Genomic DNA, 19,907 nt, shown 5'->3' with positions numbered 1-19,907 from the left:
TATCGGTGGACTGAACTGCAGAAAGCCAGAATAGGAGGGGGATAGCTAATCCTTTCGAAGACTATGCTTCTGGCAGCCTCCGTCTTGCAGCATGTAGAAGGGAGTAGACTGAAGTCCTCCAAGTATCATCGCATAGCATAACCCTAACCGATGATCCTCCCCTCGTCGCCCTGTGAGAGAGCGACCACCGGTTGTATCTGGCACTTGGAAGGGTGTGTTTTATTAAGTATCCGGTTCTAGTTGTCATAAGGTCAAGATACAACTCCAAGTCATCCTGTTACCGAAGATCACGGCTATTCGAATAGATTAACTTCCCTGCAGGCGTGCACCACATACCCCAACACGCTCGATCCCATTTGGCCGGACACACTTTCCTGGGTCATGCCCGGCCTCGAAAGATCAACACGTCGCAGCCCCACCTAGACCAACAGAGAGGTCAGCACGCCGGTCTAAACCTAAGCGCACAGGGGTCTGGGCCCATCGCCCTTAGCACACCTGCACGTTGCGTACGCGGCCGGAAGCAGAACTAGCCCCCTTAATACAAGAGCAGGCTTACGTTCCAATCCAGCGCGCGCCACTCAGTCGCTGACGTCACGAAGGCTTCGGCTGATACCACGACGCCGGGATACCCATAACTACTCCCGCGTAGATGGTTAGTGCGTATAGACCAAATGGCCAAACTCAGATCAAATACCCAGATCTCGTTAAGCGTGTTAAGTATCCGCGAACGTCGACCAGGGCCAGGCCCACCTCTCTCCTAGGTGGTCGGAACCTGCCCTGTCGCTCCGCCTCAAAGATCCACTCGCGGGTGCTCCTCAAGCCGACCCGTCTTTAGTCACCACATGTATCATGTATAAAGTATATAGTATATACCCGTGATCAACTCCCGAGTGATCACGGCCCGATAGTATAGCATGGCAGACGGACAAGGATGTAGGGCCACTGATGATAGACTAGCATCCTATACTAAGCATTAGGATTGCAGGTAAAGGTAACAACAGTAGTAGCAAGGACAGGCTATGCATCAGGATAGGATTAACGGGAAGCAGTAACATGCTACACTACTCTAATGCAAGCAGTATAGAGAAGAGTAGGCGATATCTGGTGATCAAAGGGGGGGCTTGCCTGGTTGCTCTGGCAAGAGAGAGGGATCGTCAACTCCGTAGTCGTACTGGGTAGCAGCGGCGTCGGTCCCGGTGTCTAGCGAGAGAAGAGGGGGGAGAAACAATAAATATTTAAGCAAACAGATGCATAGCGATGCATGACATGACAAGTATCGGTGCTAGGGGTGCCCTATCGCGGTATGAGGTGATACCGGTGAAGGGGGGAAAACATCCGGGAAAGTATCCCCGGTGTTTCGCGTTTTCAGACAGATGAAACAGAGGGGGAAAGTTGCGTGTTCGCTATGCTAGGGATGCGTGGCAGATAAACGGGCTGCGTATTCAAATTCGTCTCGTCGTTCTGAGCAACTTTCATGTACAAAGTTTTTCCATCCGAGCTACGGTTTATTTTATATTAATTTTAAAAGATTTAAATCATTTTTAGGATTTATTTATTTAATTTAATCAACCTTATCCAGAATAGTGTCTGCTGACGTCATCATGACGTCAGCATGACGTCAGTAGTTGACTTGGTCAACCTGACAGGTGGGTCCCGTTCGTCATACTCTGTTTTAATTAACTAACAGTTAATTAGGTTAATTAGTGATTAGGTTAATCTAATTATCATTAAATAACTTAATTAATTCCTTAATTAATTAATTATTTTTATTATTATTATATATATTTTTAATTCTTCTCTTCTTTCTTTTTTTTTAAAAAAAATGTTCTGTGCGGGGCCCCCATGTCAATGGCTCAGCGAGAGCCTTAGCGGGCGTTCGGGAAACGGGCACCGGCGTCGCTCGTGCGAAGACCGAGACCGACCCGGGGTGGGGGCAAGGCAAGGTCGTGGCCTCTCGAGGGCGCCGGCGCACTGCAGTAGAGGCCGGTGCGGGTGCGGCGGTGGCTGGGACAAGCGCGGCCCGGCGAGGTGCTTCGCGCGGCAAGGAACGGGGACGGATCGCGGCGACCGCGGCGCGGTCGGCCGGATCGATGGCGATGAGCAGCGGGGCAGAGGGAGTGGCCGGCGGCAGCGCCAGCGGTGGGGAAAGGGGTGCGGCCCGGCGGACGCAGCGGCAGGGGCGCAAGAGGAGCGCGGGCAGTGGCGAGGCGGGCGGCCCTAAGCAGCGCGCAGCAGGCGCAGGCGGCAGCGCTAGCAGGGAGCGGGGCGGGGCGGCGCGGTAGTGGGCCTCGATGGCCGGGGACAGAGAGCCAGGGGAGAGAGGGAGGGAGGCCGGAGCTCACGGCGGGGCGTAGGGTCTCGGCAGTGGGGTCGAGGTGGTCCGGTGACGATGGCGCCGGCGAGGAGGAAGGCGATGGTGGCGTCGGGGGTCGAGGCGGCGAGGTCCAGGCGGCGGCGCGGGCTTCGGACGACGACGAGCGATGGGGCGCGGCGTCGGGGTCGAGGCGATGGGGAAGTGGGGCGCTGGCGTCGCGGGAGGGGGGCAGTTCGTCCCTGATCCAGATCGGATCGGGAGGCGAGAGGAGGGGGAGAGCGACTGGGGGGAAGGGGGCGAGTGGGTGACGGGGTGGGGGTTAGGGTTTGGGTCGTGGGGATATGGGGAATGGGGTTGGACGGCTGGGCCTTTGCCCAGTTGGGCCGGTTGGTGGCCTGGCCGGCTGGGCCGTCTGGCCCAGTGGGGGGGTGGCCTTCTCTCCTTTTCCTTTTCTTTTTATCTTGTTTTAGTTTTCTGTTTTCCTTTTATTTATTTTCTTTTATTATCTCTTTCCTGTTTAATTCATCTAAAAGTATTTAGCCATTTTATAAAAAGGTGTTTACTTCATCATAATTACCGATGCAATATTAGACATAGCCCGAACATTTTATTTTAATATTTGAAAACTTTTGTCGTTTGACTTATTTAGGATTTAAATTTGAAACGGTTTTGAATTAACCCGAGATTAATTACGGTGACAGAGGCGACGTGTCACCATTAACATGAGATCACTGTAGCATGATTATCCGGGCGTTACAAATCTCCTCCACTACAAGAAATCTCGTCCCGAGATTTAGGAGGTAGAAGGAAACAGTGCAGGGTATTCATCGCGAAGACGATCCTCGCGTTCCCAGGTGGCTTCGTCTTCAGAGTGATTCGACCACTGGACCTTGAGGAACTTGATCGCCTTCTGACGGGTGCGGCGTTCAGCTTGGTCGAGAATGCGGACCGGATGCTCTTTATAGGAGAGGTCTTGTTGCAATTCAAGAACTTCATGATCCACTGCTCGGATTGGGTCCTTGAAGCAGCGTCGGAGTTGTGACACGTGGAACACATCGTGAACCTGAGAAAGGTTCGGCGGAAGCTCCAGTTGATATGCCACCTTTCCACGCCTTTCGAGAATAGTGAAAGGACCAATATAGCGGGGAGCTAGCTTTCCTTTGATCCCGAAGCGGTGTGCACCCTTCATTGGTGTAACTCCAAGATAAGCCTTTTCACCAGGTTGATAGACCATGTCTTGGTGATGTCGGTCATACTGACTTTTCTGACGTGACTGAGTAGTCTTGAGATTCTCGCGAATAATGCGAACTTGTTCTTCGGCCTGTTGGATAATATCCGGACCGAAGAGTGGACGCTCCCCAGTTTCTGACCAGTTCAGAGGGGTTCGACACTTTCGTCCATATAGCACTTCGAAGGAGGACATCTTCAGACTAGCTTGATAGCTATTATTATAAGAGAACTCGGCATATGGAAGAGATTCCTCCCATTTCTTGCCGAATGAGATTACACAAGCTCGAAGCATGTCTTCGAGAACTTGGTTGACACGTTCAACCTGTCCTTGCGACTGAGGATGGAACGCAGTACTGAACGACAGATGAGTCCCCATAGCTTCTTGGAAACTCGCCCAAAACCTTGAAGTGAATAAGCTGCCACGGTCTGAACTGATAACCAGTGGAATTCCGTGAAGTGAAACAATTCTGGCCATGTAGAGAGTGGCAAGCTGACTAGTAGTGATTGTCTCTTTGACCGCCAAAAAATGGGCAACTTTGGAAAGCCGGTCAATGACGACAAGAATAGCATCATTACCTTTCTGTGATTTGGGAAATCCAGTGACGAAGTCCATTTCAACATGGTCCCATTTCCATTCAGGAATAGAGATAGGTTGCAGAGTTCCAGCAGGCTTTTGATGCTCTGCTTTGATTCGGCGACAAACGTCACACTCAGCAACATAACGAGCAATGTCCTGCTTCATATTAGACCACCAGAATCTTTGACGAATATCCTGGTACATCTTTGTACTACCAGGATGGATGGACAGAGGCGTATCATGGGCTTCTTGCATAACCCTTTTAGTCTTATCCAGATTTTTCTTCGAACATGGTACCACTAGGCAGCCTTTGAAATACAAGGCGCCATCGTTGGCGATCGTGAAGAATGAGGGCTTTCCTTTTTTTAGGTCGCGCTTAATCTTGAGGACTTCATCGTCACAGTTCTGTATCCATTTGATGGTGTCCACAAGATCTGGTTTCGCAACCAGGGTATTGAGAGAACCCCTGGAAACAACATGGAGGTTCCGTTTGGGGAAATCTTCGGGAGGGGGAGCGAGTGATCCCGGAGGAACAATATGGAGGTTCAGCCTTCTAAATTCTTCGGCAAGCGAGGGCTGAACTTTGTGGACCTGGAGGTGGTTGCAGTAAGACTTGCGGCTCAAGGCATCAGCCATTGCATTAGCCTTGCCGGGGGTATAGGATATACCCACGTCAAAGTCTGCAACAGTCTCCATCCATCTTTGCTGGCGTAGGTTCAAATCTGGCTGAGTAAACAGATACTTCAGACTTTGATGGTCGGTGAAGATCTCGCAACGATTACCGAGAAGGTAATGTCGCCACTGCTTCAGTGCATGAATGACAGCAGCAAGCTCGAGGTCATGAACTGGGTAGTTTTCTTCGTGAGGGCGCAGTTGACGAGAGGCATAAGCAATCACTCTGCGCTCTTGCATTAGGACACAGCCTAATCCTTGACGGGAAGCGTCGCAGTAAATGACGAAGTCCTTCTTAGTATCAGGTGGAGCAAGTACGGGGGCAGAAGTCAACTTGTTTTTGAGCGCATGGAAACTTTCCTGACACTTGTCTGTCCAGTCAAACTTGACACCCTTATGCAAAAGATTAGTCAGAGGCCTGGCAATCTTGGAGAAGTTCTCGACGAATCGACGGCAGTAGCTAGCGAGGCCGAGAAAACTTCGGACTTGCTTCACATTCTTCGGAGGAGTCCAATCGAGAATAGCCTGAACTCGTTCAGGGTTGACGGCAATACCATCCTTGGAGATGACATGCCCAAGATAGGTTACTTCGGGGAGCCAGAATTCACACTTGGAATACTTAGCATACAGTTGATGTTCTCGAAGCTTCTCCAGCACAAGACGCAAATGTCCAGCATGTTCTTCCTCGTTCTTGGAAAATACAAGGATATCGTCCAGGTAAACCACGACGAACTTGTCGAGGTAATCCATGAATATATAATTCATCAGACGAGAGAAGGTGGCGGGAGCATTCGTTAAGCCGAATGACATGACGGTGTACTCGTATGACCCATACCGAGTCACGAAGGCGGTTTTTGGGATGTCCTCCTCACGAACACGGATCTGGTGGTAACCCAACCTCAAGTCAAGTTTGGAGAACACTGATGAACCAGCCAGTTGATCATAAAGATCATTGATCCGAGGAAGAGGATATTTATTCTGAATGGTAGCTTGGTTTATAGGACGGTAGTCTTGGACTAATCGGTTTGTCCCATCCTTTTTCTTAACAAAGAGAGAAGGTGCTCCCCAAGGAGAGCAACTTGGGCGAATGAAACCTTTGACAAGAGATTTCTCGATTTCCTCCTTAAGCTCAATGAGTTCATGCGGCGGCATCTTATAGGGTCGTTTAGCTATAGGGGTGGTGCCGGGTTTCAAGTCGATGATGAATTCGACAGCTCTAGCAGGGGGAATCCCTGGAAGTTCTTCTGGGAAGACATCTTGGAATTCACGAACGACGGGAATGTTTTCAATGCCCTCGAGTGGTGCAGCGTTCAACGCATTCAAGGCATAAAGTCGTGCCTCGGCGTTCTGAACTAGATGAGCTTGGTAAGCTATTATTTCGTCAGAAGGGTGTAGCAGATGGACGACCTTAGTGGCGCAAACTATAGAAGCAGTATGCGCTTTCAACCAATCCATGCCCAGAATGAGGTCGATGTTAGACGACTTCAGGATAATGGGAGAGGCATAGAATTCCAACCCTTCGATTTCCACGGGGACATCGATGCCAACCAGTGAGGTTTGACATTGTCCCACGGGGGTTTTTACCAATACCGAAGTGTTCATCTCCTCACATTTAACGTCATGCTTGTATGCAAAATCTTCTGACATGAATGAATGCGATGCCCCTGAATCGAATAAAACAGATGCAGGTACTGAGTTTACGAGGAGTGTACCCATCACGGTAGCAGGCTGGTCTAGAACTTCATTGAGATCAACATGGTTGGCATGAACACGACCATAAGACTTGGCACTGTTGTTGCGAGGACTGGTTGCTTCCACGGCCAGTTGCTGGGAGGGCCAGTTGATTCTGGTTTTGATTGCAATCCCTAGCACGGTGACCTGGCTGACCACACTTGTAGCAGAGGCCATTATTGGGAGTGGGAACAGGAGCTTGTGGTGGTGGAGCTGGAAGTCTTGTCTGCCTAGTTGGAGGAGCAGGCAGACGAGGTGCAGCATAGGACTGCCTTGGGGCAGGTGCATCCGGCTGGTACATGCTGTTGGGGATCCATATCTTGCGCCTCTGCGAGGACGGGCCCGAAGATGAGCCCGTGTCACGGCTGCGCTTGTGAGAGCTCTGGTATTCCTGCAGACCAGTTTCGACATTGATGGCTTTGTTCACCAGAGTGGCGAAATCAGCAAAGTCATGCACTAGAAGTGCGAGCTTGATGTCAGCTTGAAGGCCATCACGGAACTTCTCCTGTCTGCATGCATCAGTTGCGATGTCTTCTTCAGCATAGCGGGACAAGTCAAGAAACTCCCGCTGGTAAGCTTCCACAATTTTGTTGCCTTGGGTGAGATTGCGGAACTCACGCTTCTTCCGGTCCATGACTCCCTGAGGAATGAAGCGAGCACGGAAGGCAGCTTGGAAGTCTGGCCAGGTGATGATTGTTCCAGCTGGCAGAGTACGCCTGTGGCTATCCCACCATTGAGCTGCGGGTCCTTTCAGGAAGAAGGAAGCAAAGGTGACATAGCTGGCAGGGGCTACATCAGCAGACTCCATCTCATAGTTGATGTCACGGAGCCAGTCATCAGCATCCAGAGGCTGAGTTGAGCTGCGGTACACGGTTGGGTTGAGGCGCATGAAATCCTGCAGAGTCACTTGGGTTGGCTGCTGGTTCATATTGGGGCGAGGAAACTGAGCCATAATATTCTCCATGAACTGACGGTTCAGCTCAAACTGTTGCATCATCCCAGCCATGTACTCAGGCGGTGGTGGGGCGTTGCCACCACGACCACGACCACGACCACCTGGTCTAACCATCCTGCTAATATATAACAGGGGTAGTTCAGTATTGAGAAATGTGCAAAGACGAGAATCATTCATGATGAAACATGCACAACGAAAGCAGCACGATAGATACTACATAGTAGTCGGCATATCTTACAAAAGAGATCATGCATGGAGTTCGTTACACAGAGTCTGGTACATAGACTAAGACATCATAGGCGGCACGCAGGCTCGCGGCGAATGCATCTAACACTAACAAGCAAGTCTACATCAGTCCCACGCGGTACTGCGGAGGTAGCTGTAGCCTGAAAGCTGGTAGTGTGGCATCGGGTACACCACGTCGGCAACCTGGGGTCCGCGGGTACTCTGGTGCAGAACCTGACGCTCAAGTGGCAGAAGAGGACCAAGTGCGGGAGAGTAGCCTCCCACCTCTGGCCAACCGACACCCTGGTGCATCACGGTCCGGGCAGGGTAGATCGCAGAACGCGACAGATCACCAGAGCGGACAGAGGGGTGCAACAACGTCAGAGCACGATACAGGTGCTGACGGGTGGTGTACAACTCGTGGCGAAGAGCTCGGTTAGCTCTATCCAGCCCATCAGCATGCAGAACCAGGTTCTGATGGTAGAAGGGCTCTCGGGTGACAGTGGAGTAGGCAGCAGTGTAGTATCCCTCCGCACCAACATCGGATGCGATAGCAATGTGCCTGAAGGGGGAGGTGTCCAACTCCTGATACTCTCCACGAAGACGTGTCAGAGCAGCATAAGCAGCATCGTGGACCGCCATATCGATAGTCACTCCAACACCATGAGCAGTGTGCAGCACGGTAGTGGAGTCATACTCCCGAGAGTAGAGGTGGACGATGGCACGGTACTGCTCCTGGTTGAAGTCCTGATACTCCTCATAGACGGTGTACTCAGGGTGCCAGCGATAACCCAGATAGGTCATCATCTCAACTAACACAGCAGGTGATCCTGAGGCACCAATGGCCGTCGTGTGGCGCACGACCTGCCTCGTGGGTTCCATCTGAAAACAAAGATGTTTTCACAGGAGTCAAATGACAATGTGGATAATGTTCAAGTACTACTCTAAAGAATAACTAGGGCTTATCCAACTTTGGGGTGAATGTGGTCACGGGATCCTAGTGTTAGAGTTAGTAAAATCGTTTAACCCGAGTAGAAGAGGGTTCAGAGTCCCAGAGTAAGGATCAAGGAGTAAAAGATCCTAATACCACCCAGATGGCGACGTGGGCCCGTAAGGCACACAGCCATGTTAGTAAAAGGTTTTGTAATGTCTAGACTCGACTTCGGCCAAGGAGTGTGGAAGGGGGATTCCTACAGGCAGTCGGCTCTGATACCAACTTGTGACGCCCCCGATTCAATCGTACACTAATCATACACGCAAACGTCTACGATCAAGATCAGGGACTCACGGGAAGATATCACAACACAACTCTACAAATAAAATAAGTCATACAAGCATCATATTACAAGCCAGGGGCCTCGAGGGCTCGAATACAAGAGCTCGATCATAGACGAGTCAGCGGAAGCAACAATATCTGAGTACAGACATAAGTTAAACAAGTTTGCCCGAAGAAGGCTAGCACAAACTGGGATACAGATCGAAAGAGGCGCAGACCTCCTGCCTGGGATCCTCCTAACTACTCCTGGTCGTCGTCAGCGGGCATCACGTAGTAGTAGGCACCTCCGGTGTAGTAGGGGTCGTCGTCGACGGTGGCGTCTGGCTCCTGGGCTCCAACATCTGGTTGCGACAACCAGGTAGAAGGGATAGAGGGAAAGAAGGAGAAAGCAACCGTGAGTACTCATCCAAAGTACTCGCAAGCAAGAAGCTACACTACATATGCATGGGTAAATGTGCAAAGGGCCATATCGGTGGACTGAATTGCAGAAAGCCAGAATAGGAGGGGGATAGCTAATCCTTTCGAAGACTACGCTTCTGGCAGCCTCCGTCTTGCAGCATGTAGAAGGGAGTAGACTGAAGTCCTCCAAGTATCATCGCATAGCATAACCCTAACCGATGATCCTCCCCTCGTCGCCCTGTGAGAGAGCGACCACCGGTAGTATCTGGCACTTGGAAGGGTGTGTTTTATTAAGTATCCGGTTCTAGTTGTCATAAGGTCAAGATACAACTCCAAGTCGTCCTGTTACCGAAGATCACGGCTATTCGAATAGATTAACTTCCCTGCAGGGGTGCACCACATACCCCAACACGCTCGATCCCATTTGGCCGGACACACTTTCCTGGGTCATGCCCGGCCTCAGAAGATCAACACGTCGCAGCCCCACCTAGACCAACAGAGAGGTCAGCACGCCGGTCTAAACCTAATCGCGCAGGGGTCTGGGCCCATCGCCCTTAGCACACCTGCACGTTGCGTACGCGGCCGGAAGCAGAACTAGCCCCCTTAATACAAGAGCAGGCTTACGTTCCAATCCGGCGCGCGCCACTCAGTCGCTGACGTCACGAAGGCTTCGGCTGATACCACGACGCCGGGATACCCATAACTACTCCCGCGTAGATGGTTAGTGCGTATAGACCAAATGGCCAAACTCAGATCAAATACCTAGATCTCGTTAAGCGTGTTAAGTATCCGCGAACGTCGACCAGGGCCAGGCCCACCTCTCTCCTAGGTGGTCGGAACCTGCCCTGTCGCTCCGCCTCAAAGATCCACTCGCGGGTGCTCCTCAAGCCGACCCGTCTTTAGTCACCACATGTATCATGTATAAAGTATATAGTATATACCCGTGATCAACTCCCGAGTGATCACGGCCCGATAGTATAGCATGGCAGACGGACAAGGATGTAGGGCCACTGATGATAGACTAGCATCCTATACTAAGCATTAGGATTGCAGGTAAAGGTAACAACAGTAGTAGCAAGGACAGGCTATGCATCAGGATAGGATTAACGGGAAGCAGTAACATGCTACACTACTCTATTGCAAGCAGTATAGAGAAGAGTAGGCGATATCTGGTGATCAAAGGGGGGGCTTGCCTGGTTGCTCTGGCAAGAGAGAGGGATCGTCAACTCCGTAGTCGTACTGGGTAGCAGCGGCGTCGGTCCCGGTGTCTAGCGAGAGAAGAGGGGGGAGAAACAATAAATATTTAAGCAAACAGATGCATAGCGATGCATGACATGACAAGTATCGGTGCTAGGGGTGCCCTATCGCGGTATGAGGTGATACCGGTGAAGGGGGGAAAACATCCGGGAAAGTATCCCCGGTGTTTCGCGTTTTCGGACAGATGAAACAGAGGGGGAAAGTTGCGTGTTCGCTATGCTAGGGATGCGTGGCGGATAAACGGGCTGCGTATTCAAATTCGTCTCGTCGTTCTGAGCAACTTTCATGTACAAAGTTTTTCCATCCGAGCTACGGTTTATTTTATATTAATTTTAAAAGATTTAAATCATTTTTAGGATTTATTTATTTAATTTAATCAACCTTATCCAGAATAGTGTCTGCTGACGTCATCATGACGTCAGCATGACGTCAGTAGTTGACTTGGTCAACCTGACAGGTGGGTCCCGTTCGTCATACTCTGTTTTAATTAACTAACAGTTAATTAGGTTAATTAGTGATTAGGTTAATCTAATTATAATTAATTAACTTAATTAATTCCTTAATTAATTAATTATTTTTATTATTATTATATATTTTTTAATTCTTCTCTTCTTCCTTTTTAAAAAAAAAACGTTCTGTGCGGGGGCCCCAAGTCAATGGCTCAGCGAGAGCCTTAGCGGGCGTTCGGGAAACGGGCACCGGCGTCGCTCGTGCGAAGACCGAGACCAACCCGGGGTGGGGGCAAGGCAAGGCCGTGGCCTCTCGAGGGCGCCGGCGCACTGCAGTAGAGGCCGGTGCGGGTGCGGCGGTGGCTGGGACAAGCGCGGCCCGGCGAGGTGCTTCGCGCGGCAAGGAACGGGGACGGATCGCGGCGACCGCGGCGCGGTCGGCCGGATCGATGGCGATGAGCAGCGGGGCAGAGGGAGTGGCCGGCGGCAGCGCCAGCGGTGGGGAAAGGGGTGCGGCCCGGCGGACGCAGCGGCAGGGGCGCAAGGGGAGCACGGGCAGTGGTGAGGCGGGCGGCCCTAAGCAGCGCGCAGCAGGCGCAGGCGGCAGCGCTAGCAGGGAGCGGGGCGGGGCGGCGCGGTAGTGGGCCTCGATGGCCGGGGACAGAGAGCCAGGGGAGAGAGGGAGGGAGGCCGGAGCTCACGGCGGGGCGTAGGGTCTCGGCAGTGGGGTCGAGGTGGTCCGGTGACGATGGCGCCGGCGAGGAGGAAGGCGATGGTGGCGTCGGGGGTCGAGGCGGTGAGGTCCAGGCGGCGGCGCGGGCTTCGGACGACGACGATAGATGGGGCGCGGCGTCGGGGTCGAGGCGATGGGGAAGTGGGGCACTGGCGTCGCGGGAGGGGGGCAGTTCGTCCCTGATCCAGATCGGATCGGGAGGCGAGAGGAGGGGGAGAGCGACTGGGGGGAAGGGGGCGAGTGGGTGACGGGGTGGGGGTTAGGGTTTGGGTCATGGGGATATGGGGAATGGGGTTGGCCGGCTGGGCCTTTGCCCAGTTGGGCCGGTTGGTGGCCTGGCCGGCTGGGCCGTCTGGCCCAGTGGGGGGGGGTGGCCTTCTCTCCTTTTCCTTTTCTTTTTATCTTGTTTTAGTTTTCTGTTTTCCTTTTATTTATTTTCTTTTATTATCTCTTTCCTGTTTAATTCATCTAAAAGTATTTAGGCATTTTATAAAAAGGTGTTTACTTCACCATAATTACCGATGCAATATTAGACATAGCCTGAACATTTTATTTTAATATTTGAAAACTTTTGTCATTTGACTTATTTAGGATTTAAATTTGAAACGGTTTTGAATTAACCCGAGACGTGTCACCATTAACGTGAGATCACTGTAGCATGATTATCCGGGTGTTACACTAAACTTATCCACAAATTCCCTTGATATGTATGAATGCGATGCACCAGTATCAAAAAGAACAAGAGCGGTAAATGACTTAATCAAAAACTTACCTATAACCGCGTCAGGCTGCTCTTCAACCTCCTCCACGTTAACATGGTTCACTTGTCCTTTGTTGAAGGGATAGGGCTTCTTCCCAGTGCTCCCATTCCCGTTTCCATTCTTCCCTTCAGGGAACTCCGTTGCATAGTGTCCAGTATTCCCGCACTTATAGCAAGTAATGTGACTTAGATCTCTTTTGGCGGGTGTGGCTGGATTAGGGCGGTTCTGATTGTTTCTTGCTGCATTCCCATTCCCATTCCTTGGGCCAGTATGGTTATGGTTACTTCCTCCATTATGGGTGTGGCCTCCATGGTTATGAACAAGTCCTCCTGAGTTCGGGATTAGGCGAGGCTTCTGCTGAGCTCCTGAGTTATACCTCCCTTGTCCATACTTCCTCTTACGGCTCTCAATCTGCTGCTGCTTCCCTTCAATCATAAGAGCCTTATCTACCAACTCCTGGTAGCTGTTGAAGGTTGCTACCATCAACCGCATGCTCATCTCGTCATTCATCCCTTCCATAAACTTCTCCTGCTTCGCGGCATCTGTGGCCACATCATTGATGTCTACTACACAACCTTCTTCTTGTAGACGTTGTTGGGCCTCCAAGTTGTAGCGACCCGACCCGAATGGATCAAGTCTCTTTGCTTAGTGTCATCCCTGGATCGGTATGCTGACACATAGAGTACTCGAAGGATTTATAACAGAGGTAAATCACATGTATAAAGTAACGTAAATACTATTACCTCAATCCATATAGCGGAAGCAACAAGGTTGTGGATTCCCATCAACACCAACGGCAAAGTTGAGTGTAGAAATCGTAACCCTAACGTATCACTTACTCGTCGTAAGAAACCTGCAACATGAGACGTTGCAGCCCGAAACGGGTCAGTACATTGAATGTACTGGCAAATTCACACCATAGAGAAAATGATGAACAATGGCTATCACTATATGCATATATGGCTGGTGGAAAAGCTCTATGGTTATAAGGTTTCTGCGTAAAGCCAATTTTTCCCTACTGCAAAGGAATAAATTTATTTAACTATCATGGTGGTTGTTGAACATTGAGAACGGTTGACAGCATTCTCAATCCCAATTAAGTAACATCATTAAACCCAACAATATTCATTTAAAGTAACGTGATGAGATCAACAGGACAATCCAAGAACTAGATACTCAAGATGTCCATAACCGGGGACACGGCTAATCATGATTAGTTTGTACACTCTGCAGAGGTTTGCGCACTTTTCCCCACATGACTCGATCGCCTCCATTTTTTTTCTCGCACTACATGGTGTTTGAGAAACGGATGACCGAGACATAGTCTTTCAGAAGCGCTAGCACCTTACATGTGGGGTAGACCGTACCACCTACAACCCCTACATCTTCTAGTCCACCCCATAAGAGTTCGCACAACTTAGTCAACTATGCCAGAGCCCATAGTAGCATGTGGCTGCACACGGAAGTTTCTAGCATGAATGATCTTATGATCCCTTTGAGCCTGGGTGGCGGTCCAAAAAAAATAGGCAAGTCCTGATAAACATCAGGTGCCTCAATCCACCCAGATGTGTGTTTAAGTTGCCACCTTAGGTAAACCATTAAATTATCAATCTCACATCTTTCATGGATATCACTCACCCAATCCACGTCTACTAGCATAGCATGGCAATAAGCAAACGTAGAGGTAACTCCCAAAGGTTTCATAATAAACAGGTAATAGGTACTACCTCATCTACTTCCCATCCCACAATTTAATTAGATCCTAATCATGCAATGTGAGAGGATTGATCTAATGCAATAAAACTGGGTTGTAGAAAAGGTATGATCAAAGTGTTACTTGCCTGCAATGTTGATGAAGATGATTCGCACTCAAAACTCTTGATAGCTCTACTCGTCACACTCCGGTCAATCTATCGTAAGCAAGCAATATTAACCACACATAAGCAATCACTCAAAAGATCAGAAAGGTCGAAGAAGATGATTCGGAAACATCAAAACCAAGAAAATAACTCTTGCAACATAAAACAATTTCTAACAGTACCAAAATTATGTGAATTTGGCCTTATTAGAATTTTTAGGTCAAGAGCTTCGATTTGCAAAAAGAATCAACTCAAACGGAGCTACGAAACTCAAGTTATGATCAAATGAAGTTTGAATTCAAATCTGATCTAATTAAAATTTTAAAATTTTCAAAAACATGTTTATGTTGTTTATCCGGATAGAGGGGATCATAACGAAGACGTGGGCGTTGGTTTTGTTGGATTTGGACTAACGAGTAAAAAGTTATGAGGGTTTGAAGTACAGGGACTAATCTGTGAAGAAATTTATGACGAATAGGTCCCTGGCCGAAAATAACAGAAAAAGAAAAAGTCTAAATAGCGAGTGTTCGTTACCGAATGCTAGTGAATGAAAATCGTTCGCTGTGAAGACCTAACCAGCGAACATTCACTAAATAACTTGATTTTAAAAGAAAAACCGGTTTTTAAACAGAAAACCAAAGAAAAAAAACCTAAAGAAAACCGGCGAACCGGGGCGGTTATTACCGGTTCGGGGGAAGAAAACCCAGCGGCGGCGGCGTTCGTCGGCGTCCGAGAAGACGGCGGCGGCGGCTCGGGCTTGACCGGAGCGGCGGCCCTGGTGGCCTACGGCGAGGGCGGAGTGGACGGGGAGGGGCGGCGCTGGGCGGCGGGTGTGGTGGTGGCGACGACGGCAGCAGCGAGCGGCGCTGGGCAGCGGCGTGCAGCGGCGAGGCGGCGGCGCAGATGCAGCATGGGGCGGCGACGGGAGAGAGAGAGAGAGGCGGGGCCGGGGCAGATTTATAGGAGGGGAGGGGAGGCGCGAAGCTTGGAGGAGGGGCAGGAGGAGGAGTCCTCCTCGGCCATGATGGCGGTGGCGGCGTACGCCGGCCGGTCTCCTGCTCGGGGAGAGAGACGGCGCGAGGGGCTGGGCCGCTGGCGCTGGGCTGGGTCGGCCCAGTTCGGCGGAAGAGAAAGGAGTTTTTTTTAAAAAGATTTCCAGACAAAAAAATGATAAAAGCAAAATAAATAAAAATATAATATAGGCATATTATATATCAAAATTTTCAGAAAAAGATTTTCTACGACATGAACATTTTTATAACTTTAAATAAAATACACACAAATTCTAATAATTCAAAGAGTGCTACTGGTCTATTAAAATCCAACAAAAATCATTTTAAAAAATACCAAAATGATTTCAAATTAATTTTTCTCCAATTTTCTGTTGTAGGGAATCATGTTACCCTAATTTCCATATATTTTATTTTTGGAGAAAAATAATTTGAATAAAACTCAAAAAAACTCCAAATTGAAAATAAATTCAAAAGAACTTTGAATTTAGTTCTTTGAAACTCCCAACTCATATTTCATATAATTTGAAGAAGTCATTTTATCTTCTCTCGTGAAAATCATTGAGTTGCTTAAAGTTTCTGAATTGGAAATATTTTCCAAATGAAATTCAAATATTTTCAAATACCCTTTCATTTAATTTAAATGGAAGAAGTCATATCATCTTCTCTCGAGGGTTTTGTATTTGAAAAGGATTTGGATTCTCGGAGATCAAAATGAAAAATGAAAGTTTGGGAAAGTCCTTTTATTCCCTCTCATTTAACTTTCAAAAAGGATTCGAATTTCACTCAATTTCATGCAATCAATCAAACAATCAATCAATTCTATCTATTTATTATAACATTCCAAAATTTAGAATTTTGGGATGTTACAAACCTACCACCCTTAAAATGAATCTCGTCCTTGAGATTCAGAGAGGCTAGCAAGAAAAGGTTAGGGTTTGGGGGTCTCCTCAAAATCCATCAATCGTCTGAGGGGGTCTCGGGTGCTACCACCCTTAGAAACATGCTTACGGTTCCATCAAAACTCATATACTCCATCCTTATTCTTGACAGTGGCGGTCTTCTCAGATCCTCGAGAAAATTCCTTCTCTGGCTCTTCCGGTAGTGGTATAACCTTTTCCTCAATTCTTCTGTCCTTTCCTCTTGGTAAGGTTATTCCGAGATTGGGTCGTCTTAGCTGACCGGTCTGGCGCCAAAACTAAACAACTATCGATATCTCATGGTGGTCAACAATTTATGGTTTCTCTTGCAGGAAATGGGTCTGGGTTGATCCTCACCGTATAACCTACGGTTGGCAAAGCTGGCTTGTACAAGGGAAAAATACCTATACCATTCTAAGGCTTAAACAAGGTTTTGATCGTCGTCTCTCTACTATAGGTAAGTCACTCAGATTTACCATTCCATATAGCAAGGCGAATAATAAGAGTAAGTCGGTATGGTGATCAATCCATCCCGCACCCAAATCATTACCTTGTATACGGTTTAGCGAATCTCGCATTCTAACACTCGGTCATCCTCACAAGCATTGCAGAATTTCTCTCGTCGACGAACCAAGTTCGGAATAATCCATTGATTCTGCAAGCCAGACAAACATCTATCGTTCCTTCACAACTCTCAGGTTTTGCGTAAACTCCTATAAAATCGTCTATCGACAAAGGTATATCCACTTTCAGGGTTTTTCCTTCAGCAAGAATGTGCTTGCTTCTTGGCAGGTCCTGGGGCCTGTGGGTTATGGCACACCTCATCACTTGTAGTCCTTGAACTTATCATTGGGCAACTTATCATTATTCCAACTTCCAACTTCCTAGTATTCTTAAATCCATCCAATTGTATTGTCTTCCTTCCTTCTATTGGCACCAAAACTAGGACATGATTACTCAGACTCATCATGGAATTTTCATTGATCCATATTTCCAACATCATACCTCCTTTATATCCAATAGTAATTTATCTCTTCATCCCCGTGGGATATCCCTCATACCGAGATAAAAACCTATACTTATGAAGTTCATATTCCACTTCATGGAACATCATTATCCTTTCCAGGGTCAAGCGTCCTTACAGGGGAATATTGGCCATCTCTGCATGGCACTTTTTCAACTGGGAAACGTGAAACACATCTTGAACTCCTGACAGTCCTTCGGGTGACTCCAACTTGTTGGCCACTTCTCCCATATGCTCCAAAACTCGGTATGGTCCTACAAATCTCGGGGCTAACTGTCCCTTAACTCCAATCCGTTTAACTCCTCGCAGAGGGGACACACGAAGACATGCTTGTCTCCAATTTCATATACTACCCCCTTGAGTTTTTGAGTCTGCATAACTCTTCTGCCTGGACTGAGCTACCTTCAGTCTATCTCGAATCAACTTAATATTCTCGTCTGACTCCTTGATCACATTTGGTCCAAACAACTGACGGTCTCCAACTTCATCCCACACACTCTTGGGGTATCGCACATATCGAGACAAAACTCATATTCATTTTGTCCGAAATCCACTCAATGGAGTATCCTTATCTTTTCCAAGGGTCAATGGTTCTTACAGGGTACTACCACCCTTAAAATGCACGAATCTTCCATGGACTATATTTCTCATATCCTCAGAATGGCCAAAATTCTTCTTCATAGAGTAACAACTCATAAATTCCATATCAGTACCAACGATGCTAACTTTATTCACTCTCAACTAATTAAAATCTCTCGCTTTTCCATTACATTTCTCAACTCAACACCTCAAGAAAATGTTCTCACTTCTACTACTCCATTACTTCTGTTGCAAACTCAACTATCTAGCACAAGTTTCCTTCTCCTTGGGGCATTCTCTGGCAAAGTGTCCTGCTTCATTACAACGGAAACATATTACTTCTGGGAAGATTCGAGGTTTCCTTGTGATTATATAGCCTACTTGGGTCCTTGGCTTCCTTTTTGGGCAATTTCTGAGGTAGTGCCCTGACTCCTTGCACTTATAACAAGTGACATGACTCAGATCCTTCCTGGAATCCAATCTACTTCTCTTTCTGGACTTTTCCATTCCAATCAGAGCTTCTATTTCCTGTGGGTCATATTCTACTTCCTCCGTCGGGAATTCTACTAGATCCCCATTCATACAATTCTGGGAGAGGTGTCCTTCTTCTCCACATGAATAGCAAGACTTAGTGCAGGGTTTACTCGAGTCCTCTTTAGATGTGTCCTCCTTCATCACAGTTTCTTCTAAAATTTCCATGAGGGCTCCTTTCATTTCTTCTTTCTTCTGCTGGATGGTTCGTTGTACCATGGGGTAAATGTGACACTGAGCAGGATAGTGGGTAGTCCCTTCACACAAGAAACAAGTAATTTGCCTAGTTGGGCATTCTTCAACTGGGTGACTTCCTTCACAATTAGGGCATTCATCCTTGTGTTCTTTATGGGTGTGTCCGATTTCTCCACAAATCTTGCATGCACAAGGTTTCTTCATGTCCTTTTCATAAGGCTTCAACTTCTGGGACACAAACTGAGACTTTAGCAAAGTCAACTTAAATTCTTTCCAAGTGGTTACTCCTTGCCATCCATTGATGGTTTGATACATCCTCCACCAAGTAGCAGCACCTCTTTCAAAGCATTGAAGAGCATGCTGGGCCATATCCTTTCCGACTATAGGGTTATTCTCCATGTGATCCTCCATGTTCTGAATCCATCGGTCTGTCTCCAATTGAATCATCAGTCCCGAAAATACAAGCTCATCTCCATTCATCCGCTATTGGGTCCATGTGGGTTTGGGGTAAGATAAGAGAGATAGAGAGGGATACACACAACACAAACAAAAGTTTTGAAAAGACGGATTTTACTGTGGCTGTCGGAAAAACAACAAACAAATGACAGCTCACAATCGTCGCATCTAACGTAGGTGTATAACAGGGGTTTGGTCTTCTAAGGTCAACGTCGCCAAACTCTTCCAGTTTTGTTCAAGCCTCCAATGGCTTCTTCCGATTATGCTTGTCCTTCTCAAGTTCTTTTGCCAGATCAACTCTTGTGACGCGAAGTCTCTCGTGACATCCTTTAATATTCCGGAGTTGCATTTCAAACTTCTGGTTTCAACATCCTTCACATGAACCATGGTCATACTGTCCTTTAGTTCTTGACAATTCTCTGGTATCTCGAGGTTGTAGCTCCTCCAGCTTGGCTACTTTCGCTTCTTGGACCTAAGTTCTTCACGAATGCTCCTTGTCAAAATACGGCTTCTTGTAGCTCCATATTAAAATTCTTGATGTACTACTCCAGATCCTGGTGATACACCGGCTAGGGCTAAAACTTCATCTTACTAATAGGTGCTCCATCAGCCTTCTTCCATCAAATCCATTCTGAAGACTTGCATCCTTAACTCAGCACGGTGACAATAGCATTAGCGGGTGATGACATCACGGATAACCGTGTTTCTGCCCTTGTCATTGCCATGAGCTATCTTCCATAATTGATATCCCCTG

The sequence above is a fragment of the Triticum urartu genome, chromosome 4A, assembly GCF_056163025.1.
Source record: "Triticum urartu cultivar PI428250 chromosome 4A, HENAU_Tu73, whole genome shotgun sequence".
Lineage (NCBI taxonomy): Eukaryota > Viridiplantae > Streptophyta > Magnoliopsida > Poales > Poaceae > Triticum > Triticum urartu.
Note: the sequence above shows the minus strand (reverse complement) of the source record.